The following is a 21,382-nucleotide window of genomic DNA, read 5'->3' on the forward strand; positions in this document are numbered from 1 at the left end:
GTCCGTTCAACAACCCTATGAGGTAGGTAGGTACCATTATTATTATTCTGTTTTACAGATGGGGAAACTGAGGAAGCCTAGCGAGGTGGAGTGACTTGCCCAAAGTCAAAGCTGGAATTGAAGCCTGGGTCTGTCAGCTCAAGAGCCCAAGATCTTCATGGCTAAAATTAAGGCTAGGATTCCAGGATGGAAGAAGGGGATATGGCAAGGAGAGGGAAGGCAGATGTGGGAGGATTTTCAAAGAAAGCTGTAGAAAAGCAGAGCTAGAGGTAAATGGTGGAAAAGGGGCATAGTGTTGCCATGCAGTGCTGAAGTGATAGGCATCAGGTGGTTGGAGGTGTGGAGCTAGAGATGAAGACTCCATTTGAAGCTTCCTGGTCTAGCTTCTGGGGGGTTGGTATCTATCCCACATGACCCCCAGCTAAGTGACCTGGTCTGGAGCCAGCTGGGAAGTAGGACGTGGGGCTACTCCGTCTTCTAGGTCAGATTATGCTCTGTCCCCTTGGCAGGGGAGGGCTTACTCCTGACTCTTTGACTCAGCCTCCATTGCTGTCTCTGGAATCTGCCCTCCCTCCCCATTCCCAAATGGGCTTTGATTCTTCTAGGGGAGTTCAGAAGTGGAGATACCCTTTCCATCCCAAAAAAGAGTACCGGGGCCCATCTCCTGAGATCAACGTGGAATCTGGAACCCAAACAGCATGTGGTGCATGTTAGGCTCTGGTTTAGACCTGGTCAGCAATACCATCTAGGAGGAGGTGATCTAGATTAGACTAGATCATAGTCTTAGGCTGGAACCTAGATTTCTGGTAGGTTGGACTTGTTGGTCATTTAGAACAGAGGTTGACAAACCTTCTGTAAAGAGTTAGATAGTGGGGCACCTGGGTGGCTCAGTTGGTTGGGCGACTGCCTTCGGCTCAGGTCATGATCCTGGAGTCCCGGGATTGAGTCCCGCATCGGGCTCCCTGCTCGGCAGGGAGTCTGCTTCTCCCTCTGATCCTCCCCCTCTCATGCTGTCTCCCATTCTCTCTCTCAGATAAATAAATAAAAAATCTTTTTAAAAAAAGAGTTAGATAGTAAAAAAAATTTAGGCTTTGTAGACCATTGGGTTTCAGTTATGAGTACTCAATTCTACTGTTGTACCTTGAAAGCAGTCATAGACAATGCATAAATGGATGAGTATGGCTGTGTTCCCATCAAACTTGAATTATAAAAACAGACAGCAGGTTGGATTTAGCTCTCGGGCCATAGTTTGCCAACCCTTAATCTAGAACCTCATTCTTCCTAAGGATGTCTGGATCTTAAATCTTACTAAACAGTGATCTAAGCAAATAAGGTTGTGGTGTCAGACTGTCAGGCTGGTTAACACGCAAGATGATCTAGATCCACGGTTTTGCTGGGATCTAGGTATTAGGAATTGGTGAACAAGAAATTGGTAATAAGAGAGTGGTTTAAAACAGACGAAGCCATGATCTCTGGCTGAGCCTAGATTCACAGAAAGCTGGGGTAGGGTGGTGTGGGGTGGTGAGATTTAGACCAACATGTAAGGTTGTGGTCTGAATATAGGGAAGTGGGTGAGCTAAAGCCACACAGATACTAATCTAGAGCAGGCAAAGTCTTGGCCCTAAGCCAGGGTACCATATGATCTAGAACAACACTGTCCAATAGAAATGTAATGGGAGCCATGTATGTAATCTAAATTTTCTAGTGGCCACATTAAACAAAGTAAAAAGAAGTAAGTGAATTGATGTTAATAATGTATCTCATGTAACCCAGTATATCCAAAATATCACTTTGACATATATAATCATTATTAAAAGTATTGAGATATTTTACTTTTCTTTTTTTTCCATATTTCAGACTTCAAAATCTGATGCATATTCTATGCTTATGGCACATCTTAATTCCAACTAGCCACATTCCCAGTGCTCAATAGTTAGTTTCCACCGTATTGGGCAGCGCAGGTTTAGAAATGGGCTTTTCTTTGGGACCAGGATCCAGAGGAATCATCAGCCAGAAGGATCTGGTGTAAATAGAGTTGGTCATGCCAGAGGTTATACTCTTAGCTGACTTGAACTGGGTGTTGACTGGCTCACCCTGGGAGAGCATCTTTTGGCTCTGGGTTGGGAGTTGGAGGGGGTCCCTCCTTTGTAGTCCTGACCAAGTGGCCTCCAGCTCTTCCCGCCCTCATCCCAGTGTCACCTCTGAATCTGGAGTCTGGTCTGGCCTGGCAGGTGGGGGTGGGGCAGGGTAGCAGCTGGACCCTTGAGGGAGCAGGAGCTCCACCCCTCCAAGCCAGCTGCTGCCAGCCTTCCTGGACTGGCTCTGTGGAAACAGGGGGCCCGGAGACAGAAATAAACTGCCAGGTTTCCGGGGCGGAGTGGGGGGCCTGCCAGCCTTTGTGCTTCCTTGCTGGAGGTTGGGGGGGGGCAGGAAGCAACTCCATGCCCTGTCCCAGGCTCTTACCCCTCCATGCCATCTCCCCCTCATCCCCAGCTGCCTCCACCTCCATCGCTCTGAGGCTAGGCTAAGTCTAGAGTTTGGTGGATTAGTGAACCCTCTGGGCCCAGAAACCTGGGTCAGTCCCTTGGGAGCAAAGGATGATTCCCCAGGGCCCTGGACACAGCTTTGTGGCCACGGGGATACTGCCTATTGCTCATTTCTAGGACTCCATCCTGGGAACCCTGCTAGCTGCCCCAGGGCAGAAGCTGAAGAGATTCGGAGGGCTGCAGTGGGGTATTAGACTAGGAATTGGAAGGTCTGCGTTGGAGGCTCACCTCTGCCCCTAACTGGCCAAAGGCAACTTTGGGCGAATGACACTTTGAGCCTCAGTTTCCTCCACTATAAGAAGGGGGCAGTGTTTGTCCCGCTTGTCTCAGGGCACTGTAGTTCAGTAGTTAACTCAGCTCTGGAGCCCAAGTTTATCTGACTCTGGCCTCTGCCGTTGGACCTTCGGTAGGTCACTTAACCTTCCTGGGCCTCAGTTTCTTCATCAGCAAAAAGGGGATATTACCTACTTTATGGGAACCTTATAATCAGGTGAGTTAATGCATGCAGGGCAAGTGCTCAGTGTTGGCTATTACTATTGGTAGTTGGTAAGTTCATCTGGGTTGTAAGTGAAAATGCATTATTCAAATGTAAGGGATTCTTTACCTGGAAAGAGTTCTCTCGGACCTCATTTTATAAATGGAAAAACTGAGGCCCCCAAAAGGGAAGGCGTTTTGCCCAAAGAGAGGCACACAGCAAGCAAAATCCTTATTTGGTACCCACCATATAAAGCCAGGTGGCACATCCCCAATTTACAGGTAAGGAAATCGAGGCCGGTGATTGGCCACCGGCGCACAGTGGCGCTATCCAGTGAGGCCTGAGTCCGCCGCTGGGGAGGGAGTGCCCAGGCCGTTTGTGCTCACCCGAGGAGGGGCGTACAGGTAGCGGGCGCCCCGGAGCCGCCGCCCGAGCCAGGTGCGCTATTAATAATCCCGCCGCTCGGCCCCGGCCGAGAGCGCAGGTCCGGACTGCCGTCGGGCGCCTCCCGGGCCGGAGCCCGAGCCGGATCGCGGCGGCCCTCCCCTTCCCCCCCCCGCCACGTGACCCCCCCCCCCCCCCACTCCGCGGGCAGCCGAGAGCCCGGGCTGGCGGAGGGCGGGCCGGGGGCCAGGAAAAAGCCGAAAACACCGAGGCTGGGCCGCTCCCCTCCCGCTCAAAATAGCCCCCGGCCGGGGCTGCCACGCATTCCGCCGGGCCCGGGGCGCGGGAAGGGGCGGCCGGCCCGGCCCCCGCCCGGCCCGACGTGGCTGCCTCGCCGGGTTGGAGGGGTGGGGGGGCGAGGGCGGGCCGCGCGGCCGGCCGGCATGTGGCTCTCCTTCGGGGAGCCTTGGCAGCCCGGACTGCGCGCTGCGCCGGGATGATGGAGAGCTTCTGGAATTTCCTGCAGCTGGAGAGCGCGGCCGGCCGGGGGAGCGGGCTGAGCGCGCGGCTCGGAAAGGGGCGCCTCGCAGCCCGACCCTAGGGGGCGCCTTAGCGGCGAGGGCCGTGCGGGGGCGATCTCCTTTCCCGCCCCCAGGCCGCGGGAGTGGAGGGCTGCACACCTCCCCTCCCCCGCCGCTCGTTTCGGGTCTGGCGGGGGTCCAGTCCCGCCCCTCCCGGCCTGGGCGGCGGAGAGGGGCCAGGTGCAGGCAACGCCCCTCCCCCAGCCGCCTGGTTTCCCTCTCGGCCCGTCACCTCCTCCAGGAGTCAGAAGCGCCGCGGCCTCATCTGGGAGGGGGGGGGGTGGCAGGGATCAGGGGGCAGCGCAGGCCTGCCAGGTAGCCTGAGAGGCGGCGGCGGCGGCGGGAAAACTCGGAGGCGGACCGTTCGGGCCCGAGAACGGCTGGGCTTGCGGACCAGAGCCTCCCTGCTCGAGCAAGAGGCACCCCAGGGCTTCTAGGAGGGAGGCGCGGCCGTCCTCTCCCAACACCCCCCCCCCCAAACTGCCCTCAGCCCCCGCAACCGCGGAGCCGGTGGGGGGCGGACGTGCCGGAAAAATCCTGGACAGTTTTCTGGACGTTGGCGGCAGCTTTCTTTGGGGGCGGCTCTGCACCTTGCAGGTCCTGAAGTCCAGAAAAGGGCTCCCGGGAGGGAGGGGGTTCCTTTTACAGGAACCCTGAGATCCAGGGGAGTAGGTAAGTGACCTCTCAGGGCCCACTGTTGGCACTGTGGGTAGGGGGAGGGAAAGAGGTCTACTTTGCCCTTTGTGGGGGAGGGGAAGGGATGCTTTCCCACACTTTGCTAGTTCCAATACCATTTGGCCTCTGCAAACTGTTGAACCGTTTGGTAACTCAGGCGCCTCCCTCGCCTGGGGTGGACTACTTCTCCCTCTGCCAAGGGTCCCTGTTCAACTTCCATTTCCTGCCCCAGCCCAGCACACCCTCACCATGTTCAACAAAAGCGGTGGAGATAGGTACAGTTCGAATCCCTCCTGTGCCACTCACTGGGAGTGTGACCTTGAGCTAGTCCCCTCACTCCTTAGCCCCTTTGCTCATCTGAAAAACTACATATTAGGTAGGCCATGGCCTTGTTGTGGAGCTTGAAGTTGCACAATGTTTAAAGCAATCACCATAGTGTCTGCACATAGTGAGCACAGGAAATAAAGGGCACCTGTGGTAACAGAGCCCTTAAAGTCTTTGAATCCCCTTCCCCTCCAACAACCCTGCGAGATTTGGCTTCCCAAGGTAAGTAGTGGCTCTCAGTAAGGCTGAGGAGGATGGAAAGATGTTGGTTTTATTAAGTGTTCATTTATTCATTGAGCACATAGTTAACATTGTTCTCAGCTAGCTCCAGACAAGGGGCGAGACCTCTAAATGTGTGTGCGAACTGAAAAATAGGACTGGTCACTAAACTCTGTTAAAGCTGGGAGGGCCCTTAGAAGTCCTTCCTGCTAGGTTAGCTCTTAGTACAGATGGAGAAACTGAGGCCAACAGCGGGGGCCTGGGTGTCCTCACAATACTCCTGCCTTTCCTAAGGGGTGGGGGTGGGGCCTGGCAGAGAGCTCTGGGCTGGGGTAAGCTAGGCAGCCCCTGGCCTGGTTCCCTAGGGTATGGCGGAGGCAGGCTGAGAGGCTGGTGGAGTTCTGCTTTCCTCTCCCTCCCGTCTCCATGCTGACCTTTCACTCCACCTCTGCTAGAGTGGGTGCGGGTGGAGCCCAGATATCCAGATTCAAATTCGGATCCCTGTTGGCTCTCCCCTCAGCCCAGGATGTTGGGCCTGGGCCTGGGCCTGTGTCAACTCCCACCCTTCCCTCCCCTCCATGCCCCCCCTCCAGTTCTCCCTGTTTCCTGTTGGATTGGCCTTCCTTATGTACTGGAAGGAACTCAAGGCTCCATTTGTTGTCCGCGTGAACTTGAGCAAACTACCCCGCCTCTGTGAGCCTCAATTTGCTTTTCTGCAAAATGGAGTTGACGTAAAAGTACCTAGCAGAACACCTCTTTCCGGAGCATCCCAGAGGCTTCCTGGCAGAGATTTATTTAAATAATAAAAGGCAGAGATTCCCTAGAATGTACGTTCAAGGCCAGGTGTGGAGAAAAGATCACTTTTACACTTTGGTTTGGGGGATTCAGCTTGGTGGGGGGCCTGGGGGGGAGGCTGGGATAGGAGGTGGGGTGGGGATGAGTGTCCAGCAGATCATTTTGGCATAGTCCAGATTCGAGCAAATTTATGTGGCCCAGATTCCAGGGCTGCCAGGTCCCTGTCTCTGAATGCACTGCTGGGCAGTTCTCATAAACTCACCTCTAGGACTGTAGACTCCCTCTTCCATCACATCCAGCCCCACCTCCTTCTGCCTCAGGGAAGCCCTCCAGGGCTGCCTGTACCCCCTCGGTTTCTCTCCAATCCCTAGAGAGCTCTTGGTGAGGGACTGCGGAAGAGAAAGGGGCTGTGTGACTTTGGGCAGCCGCTTCCCCTCTCTGGGCCTCGGTTTCCTCCCGCCTAGCAGGGGAGGCTGGATTAGTGACTCCCTAAGGCACCTTCCAGCTCTGACAGGCTCCGAGACTGTGTTGACTGATGTATCCTAGGAGATAGGAGCACACAGAACCGAGTCAGATGGGAGATTCCTGTGGAGGTATCCCCACCTCCAGAAGACTGGAGTGCCTCCCTTCCCCAGACACACCATTCAGGGATACTGGCCGAGATTGTGGTGGGCGGAGGGGGCATATCACCCAAGTGAGTGGTGCTGCCGATTCCCAGGGTCCCTCTTGTCAGTAGAGAGGCCTCAGCCTGGGGCTGTGAGACTGCTTGCTTCTAGGGGAAGGGAATGTGCATGTCAGTGACCAGTCAGCCTCCAGGGAATGGGGGGGGGTGGGTGCGGTGCTAGCTTGTGGGATGGTGTGTCCAGAAGAGTGATGGCAGGGCCAGTATATGGCGGGGTGGGGTGGGTGCAAGACGAGAAAGAAACGTAGACAAACCAGAGAAGCCAGGCTTTGGGTTAGCCAGGTGGTTTGGGGAAGGCTCCAGCCCGACTTGGGGAGATTCGGCCCAATCTGACACGGTAGTTTTGCCTGTGCCTAGGTTTGTTGGCTTGTTTATAGGTGTTGAGCTGAACTGCACTGTTCTGGATTGCCGTTGTCGTGTTTTATGGCCGGAGTGTCTGTGTAGGGGTGTTGTCAAGGTTTCCTGAACAGTGAGTGTCTGGCTGTTCGAGGGGTGTGTGTGTGTGTGTGTGTGTGTGTATACGGGACGGTATTTATTGTACGGCAATACGCAGCTCGTGTCCGTTTGGGGTGCTTCTCAGATGGTACTAGAGGCATCAGTTCTGGCTGTTCCGAAGCTTCGGCTACATCAGGGAGATTGCCTGGCTGTAAAGGAAGGTGTTTTCAAGCTGTGAGCGAATCCTGGCCGGGTTTTGGGTGCCTCTTCCCCTCCATCTCTGCGGGGAGGGAGGTCTCCTGTCTCCATCAGTGCCTCCGCAGGTAGGCAGGCCGGCGGTTGCTAGCCTGCTCACACTTGCAGTAATTTTACCACGGTGCCTAAGTCAGGAACAGGCGTGAATTGACCTTTTAACCCCTTCCCCGCCACAGGATTAGACTCTGTTTCCTGTTCAATCTCCTCCAGAACCAGTTCCATCCCGCCTGGGGGGCCCCCTCCAAGGAGCGGATAAGCAACCCCCCATCTTTTCTCTCCCCCCCCCACCACCATCGAGCCTTGTGGGGGCCTGAGGGCCAGGCTGGTGCAGGGTCTGGCAGGAGCTGAGGGCCCAGGCGGGAGTGATAAATATTGAAGAGGAGGGATTTCGGTGTGGGCTGGAGCAGCTGCAGTGGTTCGAGTGTCACACTATCTCTCCCCAGGTTTACTGACCCATTTCCATTCACGCGGCTGCTGGTTTCCTAGCAACGGCAACAGTCCCCCCAGAACAGGCGGAGTGTGTGTCTGCCATTAGCGACTGCCGCAACTGTGTCAAGGTTACCCCGCTCCCTGCAAACCCACCCCGGCGGGTTTGTTTTCTGCCAGCGCCTGGCACTCACAGTGCCAGCCAGGGAGGGGGGAGGGGAGGGGGCTGGGGGCCAGCCCAGGGGCTTGGGTGGGGGTGGGGCGGGGGGCCTGAGGAGGAGCTGCAGCTCCCGGTCCAGTGGGAGCCAACTTGGACTGAGGCCGAAGCAGCTGCCCCCCCCCCCCCCTTGGCTGGTGGAATTCCTGAGCCCGAGGGGAGCAGGGGGCGGGGCTGTCCCTCAGCCCTGACCCCCGAGATTCCAGAGCCTGGGGGGAGGGGTGTGGGCCGAGGGGCCTCCGGGAAGCCTGCCTGATCTGACCCCACCTGGCTTGTTCTGCTCCTGCCCTGGCTTCCTCCCACTTCTGCGCAGCAACATGCTCTTCTCCGCTCGCAGCTCTTTGTCCCAACCTCTGTGCCTCGTCTCCCCCATCAGACTCCCCAGGGCAGGGTTGGATTTCTCCCATCAGACTAGGGGCTCCTGAGGTTGGGGTTCATGATTTGTTCTTTCCTTCTCTCTCCTCAGCACCAGCTCCTGACTGTTTTTCCAAATGTCATGGGAGATGAGATTAAACAGTTGGGGTGGCAAAGGATAATTTTTCTTAACAGGGACTAGCAGGGCCGATTCCCTCATTCCACCTCCTCAGTGAAGTCAGTTCTGCCTGCACGACCCCCCCCCCCCACACACACACCACACTGCCCTGCAGCACTCAAATGGGAGTGGCCATTGGAAGTAAAGTTACCTCTCTTTTTCACTCTGAAAGCCTGGCTGCAAAGGGTTAAAGCAGCTACGCCCCCGCCCCCCCAACCTTGCCTTGGTATGTGAGCTCCCCCAGGCTGGGGGGATGGGAGGATGGGGGGTCTGTCGCCTTACAGCCACTCATGTGGTCAGCTCAGACCTGACCAGTCACATTCCTGCCCAGGAGGACTGGGGCTTGAGGTGGAGGGGCAGGGGCCTGGAGGGGGCTGGGTTGGTAGGAATGGAAAAGGGGGGGGTACCAAGAAGCTGGAGCAAGGGGCTCCTGGGAACATGGAAGTATTGTGCAATATAAACCCCAGGAAGCCTGAATCCACCTCCCGTTCCTGTAGGCCTCAGTCTCCCTGTCTTTCTTCCCAGTTTGCACCTGCCAAAACATTCCCGTGATCCACATAGCTGTGATACAGGTACAGACCTGGTCCCAGTTCTAAACAAAGAGAAGAGTGTGGCAGAAGCGGTTTCTGACATGCAGGGCGGCCCAGAGACTTGTGGGTAGCCTCCAGTGTGACTTTCTGGTGCTTGGAGGAGGTCGGCTGGGTTTTTGGCTGGGTCAGAGGCTCTGAGATCTAGGGTACAGAGCAGGCTGTGCTAGACAGTAGAAAGAGACCTGGGCGGAGCCCCAGGAAGCCTGGTTCGCTGCCCAGCCCTGTGCCTGACTCCCCGTGGCCTCAGTCTCCCCATCAGAGGGGCTTAGGCCTGCGGTATTTAAAAGTCCTCCTGTCCTCTAAGTCAGTGGCTCTGGGTTAGGGATGAAGAGTGAGGGGCAATGGTCTGGAGGGATGTGGGAAGCTGCCAGCTCAAGGGGGAGTTTGCAACGCGATCCCAGAGCGAAAATAGCCCAGGTCATTTTCAGCTGCTTAGGCTGAGGGAGGTATCTGATCCTGGCAGGGCAGGGCGGCTTGGGCAGGGGGCAGGGAGGAGCATTCTGTAAAGCTCTCTGGGAAACCGGACCCCAGGATGGGAGGGTGGGGAAAGGTTGGCATGCTCAGCTGGGCTTCCTGAGACCCTCTGGGTCCTGGCAGGCTCCCCACCGCCCCCCCCCCATGAAAAGAGAAGGAATGCAGAGGGTTAACAGGAGGTGAGGGCTGTACTCTGGCCCCCTTTGGGTCCTGGCCTGGATGAGGTGAAAGGTCAGCCCCAAGGAGTCCAGGCACAGCTGGGGAAAGAGTAACCTGATCCTTCTCCCTAGCCAGGCTCAGGGGATCACAGAGCTGCGTCCCCCAGGAAAGGTGCTTTGACATCCCCAGGAAGGAGTTTGTTTCGACTTGTTCTCAGCAGGGGTTGGGGGTTAAGGGAGGATCTTGGCCCAAGGGGTCAGGGAGAGCTGCAGGCCTGGTGTCCCAGCCAGTCTGGCAGTGCTTTGTTATCCTGGGGTCAGGGGAGGTGGAGGTGAGCCTGCTGGAAAGGTTAGAGGTAGCCTGTTCTGGCCCTGCGCTCACTTGGTGCCCCATTTATAATGACTGACGGCCAACCTTGGAGATGCGGAACTTGGAGGTAGGAGACTCTTCCCCCTCAACACACATACCCTGTTTGAGGAGTGAGAGAAACTGCCTGATCCTAGACTGTGACATTGACTTGTGTTCGGGGTGGAGAATTACACCTTGACTCTGAGATGGTTTTGCCATCCACGGCTGTGTGAGTGGGGGGTGGGGTGTTAGAGTGTAAGGTAGTGTGGTGATTGGCACAAACAGTACCGAGAAGAACAGGGGCTCTGAAGTCAAGTTTGACTTGGGTTCAAATCCTTGCTTCTGCCCTAGGCGAGCTAATTAACATAAACCTCAGTTTCCCCACCCACAAAATGAGACTAATACCACTCCCCTCAAAGGGTAATTATAAGGATTGGCAAGGAATAAGTGCTCAGTAAAAAGGAACCTTAATGGGTTTCATTATGTGCTAAGGTCGCACGAGGAGTGGTGACCCTACTGAAGCCCAAGGTCCGACTCTAGAGCAGCAAAGACTTGGTGAGCTATAGATGGTCTGAGGGAGAGGGTAATTGTGAGAATGTGACTGGATCGGTGTCCCCAGAGCTAAGTGTGAGGCTGTGAGAGTATCCAGGTCACTTGGGGTGGGATGGGGTGAGATGAATGGTGTTGAGCCTGTGGCAAAGGGTGGTTGGGGCAAGGTTCTTCAAGGTGATCTCTTGGCCTGGCGACAGCCCCCTACTCCCCACCCTGGCAGGCTTTGTGCAGCAATGTGTGGGTGTAGCTGTCCCCGGAGTGTGGCTGTAGGTATGTTTGAGAAGGCGCAGGCATCCCAAGAAAGAACAAGTCGCCTTTTGTACGCATCCAGCCTGGGGCTGGGCTGGGCCCTCTCTGGGGGATCCCCTGTTTCCGCGCCCAGCTCCCCGCCCACAGACAGCGCCCCAGCCCCGCCCGCCACCTGATAGGGGGCGGCCAGGTGGCCTGAGCGCCCCCTCCTGGGGACCGCGCTTCAGGCCTGGGGCAGGGGTCTGGGACCTGGGGCAAGGGGAGTGCCCGAAGCCCTGACCCCGCCCCTGGTGACATCACTCCAGGTGCTACCAATCTCCGGGAGTCCTGCCCACGGGCGCCCGCCCCCCACCTCCAGGCACCAATCTCCTGCTCTCCCGAGCGCAGCGGGTGGAGGAGGAGGCAGGGCCGCTTGCGGGGCTGGGAGACCACGGAAGGCCGCCTCCTTCCTGCTGTGGAGGGGTGGGGGGGCGCTGACCAGGCGACCCTGAGACCTTAGAGCTCAGCTCCCCTAGAAGGACCTCACAAGACCTCTTCTCTTCTGGAGCACTCTACCTTCTTGCTCACCTGTCCAAATCTTAACCAGGTACCAGTTTCTGCAGGAAAGCCGTCCAGAAGCGGCCTCTCCAGTCCCTCCCCCGTCTTTTTCCTGATCACCTACACCCTTTTAGTGACCCTCTGTAATAACGGGGGTTACTAGTACCACTGCTACTAACTAGCTGCAGTCCACTGGACAGTTTACTGTGTACCAAACTGCTCCGTGTTTTTCATGGAATATCTTACCTGATGGATCTCAGATTGTTTTCTTTTTAGAAGAGCCTTTCCCACCCACCCGATCGGGAGTTCCTCTGGGCAGGGGTTCCAGACACAGCCTGGCTCAGAATAGGCACTACCAAATGTTTAGGATGGAGGAGAGGAGGCAGGCCACAGAGGGAGAGTACCCAAAAGTCACACAGCAAGTAGGTAGAACAACCAAAACTGGAAATGGGGTTTCCTGGCCCCATTCACGTTTTTGGTTCTGGTGTGTGCCTGAGTCAGGAGTTGCACAGAAAGATGCCACCGACCTTCTTTTTTCTTCTAGGAGGGCCTTTGCCTAGCCCCCAAAGGTCAGAAGAGCCCCAAGTCTGTCCTCCCCGCAATCTGTACACCTTGTACCACAACCCCTGACTTCTGGGAGGCAGAGGTGGAGATGCTGGGAGGGCTTTTGCAGACCAGACGGGCTGGGCTGTCTTGTGGGCCCAGTAATTGGGGGGCACTGGTTCTGGGGACATAAGGATTTAGCTTGCAGGTGGGAGGTTCCAAGTTGGGCAAAGAGGAGTGTTGGGAGCCAAAGTATGTGGGGGTTCGATGCAGGAGAGCCAGAAATTGTGCTGGGCCAGCACTCCCAGCACCAGGCTGGCCCGGCGGAATGCTGGGAGGCCCCGGGGATGGGGCCAGGCAGCCAAGGTGTCTCCGGTGGCACAGAAGTAGTTAAGAGCTGCCTCAGCCCGTTCCTTCAGACAATTAGTGACATCTCGCTTGACAACACCACACTGAGCCGATGCAGACCTCAGCCCCCCTCCCAGCCCCCCCACGGCCGCTTCAGCTGTTTATTCTTGGGCTTTAACAATTGGGATTCTGACTTGGAGGAGCGGGCGCCCCGCGCTGCCCTCTGACCCTCCGTCGCCTTGGCAACTGGAGCCCGGTAGGCCTGGGCTCTGCGTTAGGATTACAGATCCTGAATTCACAATCTTGCTGCTCCCCTGCAAGCAAAAGCTACCGCAGCAGCCTGCGGGATCTTCAGCTAGACTGGAGGGGATGGAGCCGGAGGGTCTCCAGGGGCTAGCCGGAGGCATGGGTGGGAACCTGGGATACCCACAGGCGACCTGTGGAGTGGTGCCCGTCCCCTGGCAGCCTCTATGGGGTGGAGCAGGGCCCGGAGCCCTCCTCGGCCACAACATCTCCCATCCTGTCTCTGGAAACTTTCTTCCTGGTAGAGCCCTGAGGGCAGGGGCAAAGCTTCTTCATCGCCCCCCCCCTTCCCCTCAGTCAGCCCCCTACCATGCCCAGAACTCCAAGTGCCAGCCGACTGTGCCCCTGCCGTGCCCGCAGCCATGGCAACAGGCCCCCCCTCCCTCACCAGCTCTGCTCCTTCCTCTCCCCCCCCACCGCCCCCCCCCCCCCCCAGCAACCAACTGCCCCAGCTGAAACTGGAGCCGATGCATCTGTGAGCCTCATGCCCAGACCCACATTCCATTTCTGTCCTCTGTCCCCCCCAGCTCTGGCGACGACATCTCCCCCCTCCTCATGCCCCCTCCCTCCTCACTCTGTGCTGTCCCCCCCACCCCCTCCCACACGTTCTATCACTTAGTGTCTCCCCCTTCTTCCCGCCCCATTCTCTGAGTGTGTCTCACCCTCTCCGACTGTCTCTGTTGGTCTCTGGGTGTGTCAATCCCTGTCTGTCTCCAGCTCCCTGTGGTGTCCTTAGTTCTCTATGCCTTGCCCTGTCTGTGGCAGGCTCCTTCTCCATCTCTTCCCCTCTGTGTGGATCTTGCTCTCTCTCTCTCTTTGTCTCTGCCTCATCCTGCCTGTCTCTCTGTGTCTTTGTCTTTTTCTTCCTCCTCTGTCCCTCTCTTCTGAGTCTCTTTTGCTGTGTTCCTTCCTCCAGCATCCTAGCCTCTCTCCCTCTCTCCCTCCTTCTCTCTCTCATCCCATCCCTCCCCATCTCCTCCTCTTTAAGCCTCATTCTGCCCTGTGTCTCTTGCCCCCATGCTCTTCCTCTGTCTCTCTCTTCCTGAATTGGATTCCTTGCCTTCCTTTTGCCCTCCCTCTCTTTCTCTTCTGACTCTCTCCTCTAAATACATAGATTTCTTTCAAGTTGTCTTCCTCTATTTTCCATTTGGTGATTTCCTCATGGCCCTGGGTTTGGAACAGGGCTGGGGGCCCTCCAGAGTTGCCCCAAAGGATTCCCCTTTCAGATAGGGGCCAGATGTCCTGGCACCCCATTGGGCACCTGTAGTTGAATCAGAGATGGGGAGGGGAGGTTCTAACGTCAGAGAACCTCCAGGAGATGTGGTGCCAGAAGCCAAGAGTGCCAGCCCTCCCTTTCCAGGGATTTAGAGTACAGACTCCATCCAGTCTACCTTCTACCAGCCCAGGGCAGGGCATAGGGAAGTTTCAGGGGCTGAGCTGGCCCAAGAAGCCCCCTTGCTGTAAGAACTCAAAGAAGAGCATGTCTGGGTCTCACAGATTCCTGGGGTTGGTCTCCTCCCCTGCTACAGTGATGGCTGTCTCTGACTGTGCCTCAGTTTCCCCCAGTGGCACAAGGGTACTACCCTTGCTCTATCTCTGACTTCTTTAAAGTACTTTGAGTTCCTGGAACAGAGTTAAAGTTATGCAGAACAGGGAAGCGGTAGAGGGGCTGCCCTCCCCTTGCTCACCAACACCACGGGGACTCCAGCACAGAAGAGTCTGTCTCAGGGCAGGGGTAGAATATGGGTCTGGGCCCCTTAAGTATGGAGTAGAGGACAGTGCCCCGCCTACCCCCGGCCCCCCAGGAGTACCAGACCCTGCTGTCAGGCCCTCCTTCCCAGTCTGGGTAGTGGCCTCTAGCCCTCCTCCCTGCTGCCCCTCTTCAAGGAATGAACTTGGAGTCATGGGAAACAGGCCCCGGGGTGGGGGTGCCAGGCCTCCAGGGCCCAGCCCTTCCCTCTGGGTATGATGAGACCTGGTCAGGCAGACAGTTCTAGGACCCTGGGGTCTGGGCACTACTCACCAAGGGGCCAGGCGGGGGAGTAGGGGTGCCTGGGGGAGGCGGGTTGCACGCAAGGCATGCTGGGCCCCCTCGGTGGGTGGGTGGGGGGAACAAAGCTGGCATCGAGGCCTCAGCTAAAATTAGCCGCTTCCCTGCGCGGGAGCGAGCATGCCTGCCAGCCGCCCAGATCGCCGCTGCCTCGGCAGGCCATCTGTCGCCACGTTTCGCTCAGTCCCCCAGGGCTCCCCAGCTCCAGCCATCCCCAGGGGCTAGAGGGACTTTGCTCTGAGACTGTCCCTGGCTGGGGCTCTGGGCTCTGCTGCTGACATGCTGTGTGACCTCAGGCTAGGCCTGTCCCTCTCTGGACTCCTGTACGATGGGCGGGCTCTGGACACTGACATCCCAGATACCCCAAACCTTCTAAGCACCCGATACAGGCGCTGGTCATGGAGGGCTGGGTTATGGGCTGCCTCCCTCCCTAAGAGTTGGCCCTCTGGTCCAGTGTTTGAAGATGAGCCAAGTGGGGTTTAGGGTAAAGGTCGGGATGCATGGCAGACTCCCATACAGTTCCCTTGGTCTTCATGGGAGTGTAGGGCAGCTCTGTAACCAACACCACCCCAACATCCTCCCTTTACCCATCCCCACCCCCAACTCATTACTGATCTCCACACAGTCTTACGGAAACAGCTCCGGGTGGGAAACCTGCAGCTAGAGGCCGAGTTCAGTGGATACTATCTTGCTCTGTGGCCTGGACAGTCTCTCGCCCTCTCTGTTTTCCCCTCCTCGGTGAGAGGCTCCCATTTTTTGAGCACCTGCCCACTTCATGTCACATTGTCTTGTGAGGCTGACATCCCCACTTTCCAGCTGAGGAAACTGAGGTACAGAAAGCTGAGGTTCCGAATGAGCCAGGGACCGGTCTGCTGTGTCCTTCCCATGGCCCCCAGGGCTCTGCTTGCTGGTCTCCAGCCTCAGCTTCTTTCTGGCACTTCCCTCGCCGCTGCCCCTTCCCCCTCCCCATAAGCCATAGAGACTGAGCTCAGGCTCCAAGGTCACTCAGCTTGGCCTGGGAGGAGCTCAGACTTGAACCCAGGCCCCTTGGCTCCTGGCCTCCCTCCCTCTCTGGCCAGCGGGCTGGGCCTGTTCCCTGGGTGAGTCATGCCCCTGGACTTTGGCCTCCTTGTCAGGCTCTGTGGCCTGAATTTGGAGAGGGGGCCTTCATAAGGACCGGGGGCTCCCCGCGGCAGTGCAGGTCTGAAGCTGTGGTCACACACCCTCTCAGTCCTGGGGCCTGAGGGCATGGTGACCGCACCCCCCCGGTCCGCCTCCCTGCCACCCATCTCTGAGAAGTCATAGGAACAGCTCCGCGGGCCCCAACAAGAGCTCTCTCCGCCGCTCCTTTTGCCCCCTCCCTAGATAAGGACTACACTCAGTTAGAAATGGGGCAGGGGTGGCAGCGTGGGGAGGTGGCCTTTCCAGGTTGTGTGCGTGCCCGTGCCCTGGGCAGCTTGCTTCCCAGCACTCGTCTGCCCCAGCACCAGGCAGCCAGAGTTACCCAGGAGGGAGGCCCCAGCGCCTCCCCTCCTGGTGTCCAGGGACCAAGGTCAGGCCCAGAGCCCTGTGCGCCTCCACCTCCTCCTGGGGCCAGTGGTGTTTGTCGCTGGGGCAACATGCGGCTGTGCCCGGCTCTGGCAGCGCGGGGGTGACATTCATGCCCTGTGAGCTGTGACGCCGCTGCAGGCAGAGGACAGCACCACCCAGGCTGGCGACAGTGATGGGGGGGCCGGGGGGTTGTCACCTGTCTGAAGCAGTCAGTGGGGTGATGTGTCGTGTGCCCATCTGGTAGTCTGAAGGGAGGGCTCCCGGGGAAGGGGTGAGGTGGCATCCCTGACTCATTTGGGTGGGGGGGGTTCTGTCCCTTCCTCACACCTGGAAGGTGAGGCTTGTCTGGGTGTGTGTGAGAGAGAGAGAGAGAGAGAGAGAGACAGGTTCTCCGCATTTCACATCCGCTGGTGGGTGTGGGAGTGCCCAGCTGCGTGTTCGTTACACCACGGTGGGGGTGACCATGTGTGTGCCTGGCTCCTGTTGTCTGGGGGTATCAGATGTGCCCATCTCACGCTTTTGGGGAAGTGACAGGTTATGTACTTAGCTCATCCTGTTAGGAGGGTAGTCACCACCCCATACGCCTGTCTCTGACTGTTGGGGATGTGTGAGATGTCACCACGTGCCCATCTCATGCTGTTGTGGGGAGTGACATGTGTGATTATCTCATGCTGTTGGGAGGTTGTCAGTAACTTGGGAGCTTGTCTCTCACCCTAAAGAGACAACATGTTGCCCAGTGGTGTGGGGCCCAGAGTTGGCGGGCCCTTCCCGTGTAGACCATAGGGCCCAAAAGGGCTGGACAGGGGAAGCATTCAGAGCCCTGAGTGCAGGGACAAGTGTGGTGGGTTTGGCGGGGTGGGTCTGAGTCCCTCCCCCCATGACCTTCCTTCTGATCCAGGTGCCAACCCTTGGGACTGTTTCCCAGAAGGAAGGACCCAGTGTTTTTCAGGCAATGTGGCAAGGGGCCTCTGGGGCAGGAGCAGGTGTGACTGGGGAGGTGGGGCACCAGGCAGGGTTGGCATGGGGGTCTGCGTCCCGGCAAGCGTGGGGGGACCCCAGTCCCTGCCTCTTCTGCCCCTGAAACTGTTAAACTAATTAAGGCTGTGGAGCTGCAGGATTAATCGGGGCAGCTCAGCGCGGGCCGGGAGCTCAGGTAGTCGATTAGTGCGCCGCGGAGGATATTGGATTTCTGAGCCGCAAGTCAGCACTATTCGGCCTGTTATCTCGCCGAGGCTCGAGGCTCGAGGGTCAGGAGGCGGGAGGCTCCGGGCGCGCTGGCCGCCCCCGCCCGGCCAGCTCGCGGCGTCAACTCCCCCTGCCCACACGCCGCCGTGGCCATCTCAGTGCCCTCACCCAGCCCGTCTCCCGGGTGCCCCCTGCGCCTCGCCCCTGTCACCCTCCCGCCCCTCCGGCGGTGCTGCTCTCCCCTCTCGGGCCCTCCTGGTCTCACTCGCACTCTGAGCCTCTGACCATCCTCTCCACCTGCATCTCCACCTCCCTGTCCCCCCACCCGCCCCCGTGAGCCCCTCCCCATCACCAGGCTCTGCCTCTGTGCTTTTGTGTTCTTGCATGCCTGTCTCACAGTTTCTGTCACTGCCTATCTCTGTCTCTCGTGTCTCTCTGTCTCACTTTCTCTCCCTCTGTGTGTCTCTGTGTCTTTTCCTCTCCCTCTGGGTTTCAACCTCTCTCTCTCTCTCTCTCTCTCCCCCTCCCTCGCCCTCTCTTTCTCTCTCTCTCTCTCTTGTGTGGTCTCGGCTGGTGTCTGCAACCAGAACAAATCTCCCCCAGCCAACACCCCCTGAACAAGGAGGCCAGAGCAGCTAATGGGAAACATGTGATTCTGCCTTGCGCCTGGAGCACCGTGAAGGGAGCCTCAGTCCCAGCTCAGCCCCCCCCTTGTGCCCCCCTCTGCTGCATTCCCCCCACCACACCGCCCCCACTCCCAGCATCTCCCCCAGCCTATGTGGGTGCCCCCAGTTATTCCCATTTCGGGGTGGTGGGGTGCTGGTGTTTTATCAGTTGGGGAGTATCAGGTTGTGGAGGGGCTGGGAGCAGCTTTCCTCCTGAGGTCCATCCAGCCCGCAGGGCCAGGCAGACCCCATGCAGACTTCCCCCCCCACCCCCACCACCACCACCATATGTAGGAGAACAGGGCCAAGATGAGCTGAGCTCTGGGGGCCTGGATGGGGGGCAGCCAGTCCACCCCCACTGGAGGGCTCTGGGGCCACCCAGATTCCTATCTTTTCCACCCTCTTGGGCCTCTGGGGAGCTGCAGAGGTGGGGGCTCCCTGAGGGCTTGGGAGCTGCCGGGCTGCATTTCTGTGCCCACCCAACCACGGGGAAAGGGGGGATGGATCAGAGGAGGGAGGCTCTGGCAGGTTGGAATTCTCCTTCTCTGCCTGTGGATAAATTGTCCCTAATCCAGGCTTGGGGAGTTGTCTGGCTCCTACAGAGAGAGAGAGAGAGAGAGCACGCAGGAGATAGGGAGGGAGGAGGGAAGCAGGCACACAAACACGGTGACACAGACACACTGTTTCACAAAGGGTCTCTTGCATGCAGTGCACACGCACGCGCGCGCACGGCCTGAGGAGTTACACAAAGGTACCGCACGAACACGGAGGCTCGGCTGTGCTGCCGGGCACACTGGGGCACATGGACCCTCTCACACATGTTGACACTGACACGTAGTGCTTTTGGCACAGACACAGTGATGTGGCCCAAGGACCCACTGACACGCAGGCCCCCAGTGACGAGGGTATACAGACTCACACATGGGCACGCTGACCCCCAGCGAAACCGACCCACGGGAACGCCGGGACCAGTCACACTGTCAGCCGTGACCCTGCCAACCCAGAAAAAGGCAGGAGGTAGGAAGGAGGGAACACTGATCCACAGTGACACCAGTGCCCGCAGTCACAGACCTCGAGATGGGAAGCCTGCAGGGACAGTGGAGGATCGGCCGCGCGCCCGCACCCTAGCCCCCCCTCCCCGCCCCGGGCATCCAGGGCGCTCGGAGACAGGCAGAAGCCCGTCGAGCTCCTGACACAGCGAGATGCAGGGAGCCAGGCAGAGCGTGTGCACGCACACAGGCCCACGCCTACCCCAGCCGTAGCTGGGGTCAGGGCGCTTCCAGAAGGGCAGACACACGCTTCCGTGTCCTCGCAGGCGTGCAAGCAAGGCTCAGCTGGGCACACACACAAAGCTGAACAGATGCAGATAAACACACCCACACGTATAACTGAGGATACTGAACCCAGGTACACATCAGTCCCTCTCTGTCTCCCTCTCCCTCCCTCCCTCCCTCTCTCTCTCTCTCTCACACACACACACACACACACACACACACACACACACCCCACTAACCACGTACACCGTAACTGAGCAAACGTAGGGTCCCATGCATGTACATTCTTAGACACACATGTACACACGCGGATTTAGAAATGTGCGGAAGACTGAATAGACCCAGGAGCCCACATACAGGTGTATTTACCCAGACAGCAGAATGCTCACAAGCGTGTGTTTACACAGGCGCAATCTCTACCACACATAAAAATTCCCAGGCAACCAGAACCCACGAGCAGTCCATGAGGCCTGGTTCCCAGACCCCCTCTGGGCTCCAGTACAGACCTCAGGGAGGCAGACAAATGGGCAGGAAGCAGGAGGGTGGTGAGAAGGGCCATGGTTATTAAAGAAAACGAGACATAACCAGTTGCTGGTGGAGAAGAGTAAGGGCCAGCTGCACATACACCCCGCATGGAAATCTGCATTCCCCGTGTCTTTTAACAGCGGTTCTCACACCTGCATTCTAAATAAGCTGTTAGCATATATAGTCTACCCAAAGCATTCCTTCCCCATTCATAAGATCTCCCCATTTTACAGATGAGAAAACTGAGAGCCAGAGAGGTTAACTGACTTACCCAAGATCCTGCAGTGAGGGTTGAGCCAAGGACTGTCTGGCTCCCAAAGGTCAGGTTCTTTTCCACCATAGCATGCGTGTTCCTGTTCATGCATGTGTGTACCTACATGTACAAAGATACTGCTTCCCAACAGGAACCTGGGGTGTCAACAGAGAGGCTCGCAGTTCCCCAGTGAGATGAGGTTGTAGGTGATTTCCTTGTATTCGAAAGTAGACCCCATCCAGGCTAGCCTCCTGGTCCCTTTATCTGGCTCATCCTGTGTCCATGCTTATGCCTGGGATGTTGTGTTTGCTTCCACAGATGGGAGCTTGCCTACCTGTCTACCCATCGGCCTGGACCCCAGAGCCTGCCCAGCTAAGTGCGTGCAGAGGGCCCCGGTTTCGGGGCAACTCTCAGGCGGCCGCAGAGACCACCCTAGAATCCCTGGCAAAGACAGGCCTTTCCTGCTGAGCCAGACCTTGTCTACACAGCCTGCTCAGGTAACAATGTACGGGGAAGCCAGGTCTGTGCCTGGGCCACCCCTAGAAAGTGGGGATCAGGGGGACTTACTTCCCAGTCTTAGCAGGAATCCCCCCTCCCAGCTTAGGCCAAAGAGAGGCACTTTATAGAATCAAAATATATTAACCCAACTTACCCAAAACTCCCCACTATCCAGAAAGGGGAACTGAGGCCCATGGATTACACAGCAAGTCCCCCGGAGTCCTGCCTCCTAGCCTGGGGACCCTTCCCGGCACCTTGTTGACCTGAGAGAGCTGGGAAGTGAAAGGGGTTGTGACAGTGAGCAGAACTCAGGGCAGAGGTGGAAACCGAGTACTTGATGTTTGCCGCTGACATGCACACACCGCCCCCCAGGACCCCTGTCTGCTGGGGTCTGTGGAAGCAGAGAGCTGGGAGGCCAAGGTGAGATGCCGCGAGGACCTGGGTAGTTCAGGTAGGCCAGGTCACCCTCATCAGATGAGGTGGGGTGGGGGCAGGACCTGCCTCCCTACTCCTGGCCCCAATTAGCCCACCCAGGCTCTAGAGCCACGGAGGCCAGGTGGGGCTGCCCTGCCCTGCAGAGGCAACTCCCTGAACTGACACACGGAGCCTGCGGGCTCCAGGAAGCTCCCTAGAGCCCTGCCTGCCTGGGGACTCCACCCAGCTTCCAAAAGAGCATTCCTGGGGCCTGAGGTCTAGGGGTGGGGCCTCCTGAGATGGTAAGGGTGGGAGGTG

At 57.8% G+C, this 21,382-nt stretch overlaps 1 protein-coding gene across 16 annotated transcripts in view; it reads left to right on the top strand.

Annotated features, from left to right (window-relative positions):
- The window catches only part of AHDC1 (AT-hook DNA binding motif containing 1), a 66,138-nt gene that overhangs the window by 22,849 nt on the left and 21,907 nt on the right, over positions 1-21,382 (top strand). For 10 of the 16 annotated variants that reach the window (XM_064589687.1, XM_064589689.1, XM_064589688.1 and 7 more), the window contains one exon: positions 20,471-20,649. The exons of 4 other annotated variants lie outside the window; for them this stretch is intronic. The gene's annotated coding sequence lies outside the window, so the exon portion shown is untranslated. Of the gene's footprint in view, positions 1-4,286; positions 4,659-19,781; positions 20,220-20,470; positions 20,650-21,382 lie in introns of those variants that run through there. 2 more of the 16 variants (XM_064589692.1, XM_045898338.3) reach the window with 2 other exon arrangements.

Source organism: Mirounga angustirostris, unplaced genomic scaffold (genome assembly GCF_029215605.1).
Source record: "Mirounga angustirostris isolate CCGP_5_RB_7025 unplaced genomic scaffold, mMirAng1.0.hap1 SCAF_4, whole genome shotgun sequence".
NCBI classification, from domain to species: domain Eukaryota; kingdom Metazoa; phylum Chordata; class Mammalia; order Carnivora; family Phocidae; genus Mirounga; species Mirounga angustirostris.